Below are 6,000 nucleotides of genomic sequence, written 5' to 3' on the forward strand. Positions count from 1 at the left end.
GTTACTGTTTTGACTGATCACAAGAATCTAACCTTTTTGGAATCTGCTAAACGTCTTAACCCCCGTCAGGCTCGCTGGGCATTGTTTTTTACTAGGTTTGATTTTGTGATTACTTACCGACCTGGGTCTAAGAACATCAAGGCAGATGCCTTATCACATAGCTTTTGTTCCAGCCAGACTCCAACATCCAATCCTGAACCCATCTTGCAAAAGGGAATTGTTATATCAGCTATTATCCCAGATTTGGCATCTGAAATCAAAACCAATCAAAACCTTGCCCCTAAAGACACTCCTAGGAATAAGTTATTTGTTCCTAGTCAATTCAGATTTCGCTTATTAAATGAGCTGCATGATTCTGTTTTGTCAGGACATCCTGGAGTGGCTGGAACAAGAGCATTAGTGTCTCGTGGATATTGGTGGCTTTCCATGGGCAGGGATATTAAAGCATATGTTGCATCTTGTGAGACCTGTGCACAGGCCAAAGTTCCCAGAATGAGACCTGCTGGGGAGCTTTGTCCATTGCCTATTCCACTTAGGCCATGGACTCACATATCAATGGATTTCATGACAGATCTACCTGCTTCTCAAGGAAAAACTGTGATTTGGTAATTATTGATCGGTTCAGCAAAATGTGTCATCTTATTCCTTTACATGGTTTACCTTCTGCTAAGGAATTATCAGGACTATTCATTAGACATGTTGTACGGTGGCATGGTGTTCCAGACAACATTGTTTCTGATAGAGGGGTACAATTTGTTTCTAGATTTTGGAGAGCCTTCTGTAGGAGGTTAGGTACTACTTTGTCCTTCTCATCAGCTTTTCATCCAGAGAGCATTGGACAAACTGAACGAGTTAACCTGTTGAGCAATACTTGCGTTGTTATATTCCTGATCATCAAGACGATTGGGTCTCTTATCTTCCATTAGCTGAATTTGCGTTAAATAATCATGACAATGCATCTTCTAAAATGTCACCATTTTACTGTAACTACGGATTCCATCCTAGGTATTCTTCTCTTTCCGATAATGTGTCTGATAATCCTGAAGCGGATGCTATCATCACTGATCTGTGCACAGTCTGGGACCAGGTTCAGAAGAACCTGAAGGAGTCCCAGGGCATCCAAAAGAAAAATGCCAATAAAAGACGTTTATGTGGTTACGTTTTTGAAGTGGGGGAGAAGGTTTGGTTGTCCACTCGTAATCTCTGTCTTAAAGTACCATCTGGGAAACTGGCACCTCGTTTTATTGGTCCGTATGTCATTGTGGAAAGAATAAACCCAGTATCCTATCGTCTGAAATTGCCTGACTCATTCAGGATTCACAATGCATTTCATAGGTCTTTGTTAAAAAAATATGTTCCTTCTCTTTCCGTGTCCAAGAAACCTCCTGCTCCTGTGGAGATTCAAGGTGAACTTGAGTATGAGGTTTCTAGAATTTTAGATATTCGCAAAGTCAGAAATTCTTGGCAGTACTTGGTTCACTGGAGAGGGTACGGTCCAGAGGAGAGATCATGGGTCCCTGTTAAATCTATCCATGCAAACAAATTGATTCAGAAATTTCATGAATCTCATCCAGACAATCCCAGTCCATTTAAGGGTCCTGAGGCCCCTCATAAAAGGGGGGGTACTGTTATGAACATACCTGCTGATGCCTCCACTGCTCTCTCAGCACACCAGCTGGAAAGGGGGGAGGCGTCTGGACTGTCTGACAGGCATGCTGTTCAGCCTGTCAGAGTACAGAGACGCCAGTTCAATCAGAGCTGATGCTCCCTCCTTACTCCCTCCCTGCTCTGATTTAAACAGGTGGAGGCTTCCATGCCTCGCCCGTGATCAAGTCTTTTGGCTGGCTCGTGCGTTTATTGTGTGCTCCTTTCTGTGTTTGACCTCTTCATCTATATTGTGGACTGGCCTTTTGGATTCTGATTTGGATTTGACGTGACCTCCTGGTTCTGACTCGGCTTGTTTGGTTTGTTCTTTGTTTCCCTGGACTGCTTTCTCTGTTTGACTTCTGGCTTGGACTTGTGGTACTTCTGGATTGTGATTCTGTGTATGACGTGACTTCCTGTTTTGACCTGGCTTGTTGATATTTGGTTTATCTTTCTCCTTTGTCTAGCCTTAACGGTTAGGTCTGCTGGGACTTGTAGTTCTCCTGTTTTTGTTGTTGCCCTTGCTTCCTCCAGACTTGTACTGTTTCATCTCCCCTCCTGCACTTAGCCAGTGTAGGGACCGCCGCCCAGTTGGGGACTGCTGTTTAGGGCAGGTCGTCCAAACAGGTAGGGATAGGGGTCTGGGTTCAGAATAGGGCTCACTCTTCCCTGCCCCGGACGTGACACATCAGAGTTTTTCTTATCGGAATCAACCTCAATAAGCTTGGAAATGCTGACCTTACCATTTCCCCCCTGCAGTCAATTTAGACAACATTGCAGAGCCCACATAATCAAGTTAGGCATAGGTATGTCATTTGAATACTTTAAATACTTTGAGGATGCAAAACCTATAAACATTCTAGTGTCCTAAAAAAGAAAAGAGTAAAATGTTGTTTAGCAAATGATTTTAACATAAAATAGACATATTGTTATGTAATTAATAACTCATTTATGTGGTATGATTACGGGTATTATAAGCTGACACTTTAATATTTACAGAAAAGTTAATTTACTAAAATCTTTGTAAAATTTTGGTGTTATTTTTCCACAAATAAAAGCTGAATGTATTAACCAGATTCGGGCATATTAACAATTTGACACAAAAAAAAAAACTGATGAAATGATGCATGTCAGAAAACAGGGGCTCATGGTGTATTTACACAGAGAGATTTCTCTGACAGATTTTTGAAGCCAAAGCCAGGAATGGTTTTGAGAAGAGGTGAAATCTCAGTCTTTCCTTTATGTGGATGCAAAGAAGTGAAGTATGCAGTCCAGCACTCTAAAGCGTGTAGAGGTTAGTTGCTAAAACATAACTTTTAATCCATTCAGTAAAAATGGTGCTCTAAAACCAACGCGTTTCGTGCCATGGCGCGAAACGCGTTGGTTTTAGAGCACCATTTTAACTGAATGAATTAAAAGTTATGTTTTAGCAACTAACCTCTCTACACCCTTTGGAGTGCTGGACCACATACTTCACTTCTTTGCATCCACTTCAGAGCCCACGCCCGGCCGCGTCAGGGATCCGTGCACCCACCCATCCCCCTCCAGCAATCAGGGAACCAGCTGTCCACTACATCCAGGTGAGCTGATCCAACCCCATATTCCTCCACAGTATCTTTCCTTTATGACCTGTTCCCAGTTTATAGCCTGTTACTGGCTTTGGCTTCAAATATCTGTCAGATAAATCTTTCTGTCTAAATGTACCATAAGTCCTTAAAGGGAAAATATGCAGTAAAACACAATTTAGCAGAAAATGGAGCTTATGTTACAATACGTGTACAACACTACAGTAGGACTGATATCGTAGTAAAACCCATCACTTTAGATAATAAAGATGGACAGACACTGGGTACATACAGTAGATATATAGATAGGGGATAGATAGATAGATAGACAGGGCCGTCTTAACAGCATTATGGGCCCCTGGGCAGAGGTGCGAATTGGGCCCCACCCCCCGCGGCCGCCGCCATCAAAACCCCCCCATCTTTGCAACCCCGCCCCTAGCCAGTACAATTACGTACAATAAAAAATACAAATTATTGTTAACATAAACTTTAATTCACAACACAGTCTTTCAGCAGCGCAAAAACAAAAAATAACCGTGCGTTCATGCCTCACCAAACCAGACCAGGTTGGCTTCAAAGTATCCAAAAAACGCAATGGAGACAGCACTTCCAACAGCAATCTGCAGGGTTTATTGTCACACCAGTGCAAAATGTCTCATATATACAGAGGGGCAACAACATGACTATTATATATGAAAACCATGTTGTCTCCCTGTATGTATACTGTATAATACAATATACAGGGAAACAACATGGCTTATATATAGAGAAGGGCAAAACAACATGTCTCATATATACAGAGGGGCAACAACATGACTATTATATTATATATGAACCATGTTGTTTCCCTGTATACAGAATACAGGGAAACAACATGGTTCATATATAATATAATAGTCATGTTGTTGCTCCTCTGTCTATATGAGACATGTTGTTTTGCCCTTCTCTATATATATGCCAGATAACAAGCAACAAATATTACCACCACATACTGACTAACACCAGCGCTGCTACTGACTAATCCACTGTACACAGATCACTATCACCTCATCCAGTCATATAGAGGTACCCAGCTCTACACAGGTTCTGTACACCATATACATTACAGTGCAGATACATCAAGTGACTCACATGGGACGTCTTCTCTGATCGGAGTTCTTCCCTTTTCATCTTCTTTTCCATTTGCCCTGTGCCGTTATGAGAACTTCTCCGAGCCACGAATCCACAGAATCTGCCAGACAGACATATTGGGCTCCACACTCTGTCACCATCCTCATCTCTCTACACACTGCACATCTGTATTGGCCCCTTATAGATAGCTCCCCCTGTATCCCCCCCCTTATAGATGGCTCCCCCTGTATCCCCCCCCCTAGTATAGATGGCTCCCCCCTGTATCCCCCCCTATAGATGGCTCACCCCTGTATCCCCCCTATAGATGGCTCCCCCCTGTATCCCCCCTATAGATGGCTCCCCCTGTATCCCCCCCTATAGATGGCTCCCCCTGTATCCCCCCTATATCCCCCCTATAGATGGCTCCCCCTGTATCCCCCCTATAGATGGCTCCCCCTGTATCCCCCCTATAGATGGCTCCCCCTGTATCCCCCCTATAGATGGCTCCCCCCTGTATCCCCCCCTATAGATGGCTCCCCCTGTATCCCCCCTATAGATGTCTCACCCCTGTATCCCACCCTATAGATGGCTCCCCCCCTGTATCCACCCTATAGATGGCTCCCCGCTGTATCCCCCCCTATAGATGGCTCCCCCTGTATCCCCCCTTATAGATGGCTCCCCCGTATTCCCCCCTTATAGATGGCTCCCCCTGTATCCCCCCTATAGATGGCTCCCCCCTGTATCCCCCCCATAGATGGCTCTCCCCTGTACCCCCCCTTATAGATGGCTCCCCCGTATTCCCCCCCCTAAAGATGGCTCCCCCTGTATCCCCCCTATAGATGGCTCCCCCCTGTATCCCCCCTATAGATGGCTCCCCCCTGTATCCCCCCTATAGATGGCTCCCACCTGTATCCCCCCTTATAGATGGCTCCCCTGTATTCCCCCCCTAATAGATGGCTCCCCCGTATTCCCCCCTATAGATGGCTCCCCCTGTATCCCCCCTTATAGATGGCTCCCCCGTATTCCCCCCCTAAAGATGGCTCTCCCCTGTATCCCCCTTATAGATGGCTCCCCCGTATTCCTCCCCCCCCCTAAAGATGGCTCCCCCTATATCCCCCCTATAGATGTCTCCCCCCTGTATCCCCCCTATAGATGGCTCCCCCTGTATCCCCCCTATAGATGGCTCCCCCGTATTCCCCCCTTATAGATAGCTCCCCCCTGCACAGCAGATAAAAAAAACAAACACCCAACTCACCTACCAGCGATCCCCCGTCGCTGCTTCCTCTCCTCTTCTGCCCCCGGCTGATGCGTCGCTCCCCGGGGGATTCTCCGGGAGCGTACACATCCGGAAGCTCAGTGTGCGCCCAGGCCGGGACTTCCGGTACAGGAAGCCGCAGCGACACGCACTGAGGTTCCTGATGCGTGCGCTCCCTGAGAATCCCCTGGGGAGCCGGGGCCGGATTTCCTCTTGCGACCACAAGCAAGAAAGTGCTTGCGGTCGCAAGAGAAGGGGAAGGGGGGGCGCGCAGGGCCGTCTTACCTATTGGGCATGGGAGGTGGCTGCCCGGGGACCCTTGCGTCCTAGGGGGCCCCTGCCCGCTGTCACAACGGGCAGGGGCCCCCTAGAACGCAAGGGCCCCCAGGCAGCCGCCTACCATGCCCAATGGGTAAGACGGCCCTG

Source organism: Dendropsophus ebraccatus, chromosome 15 (genome assembly GCF_027789765.1).
Source record: "Dendropsophus ebraccatus isolate aDenEbr1 chromosome 15, aDenEbr1.pat, whole genome shotgun sequence".
Taxonomy (NCBI): Eukaryota; Metazoa; Chordata; class Amphibia; order Anura; family Hylidae; genus Dendropsophus; species Dendropsophus ebraccatus.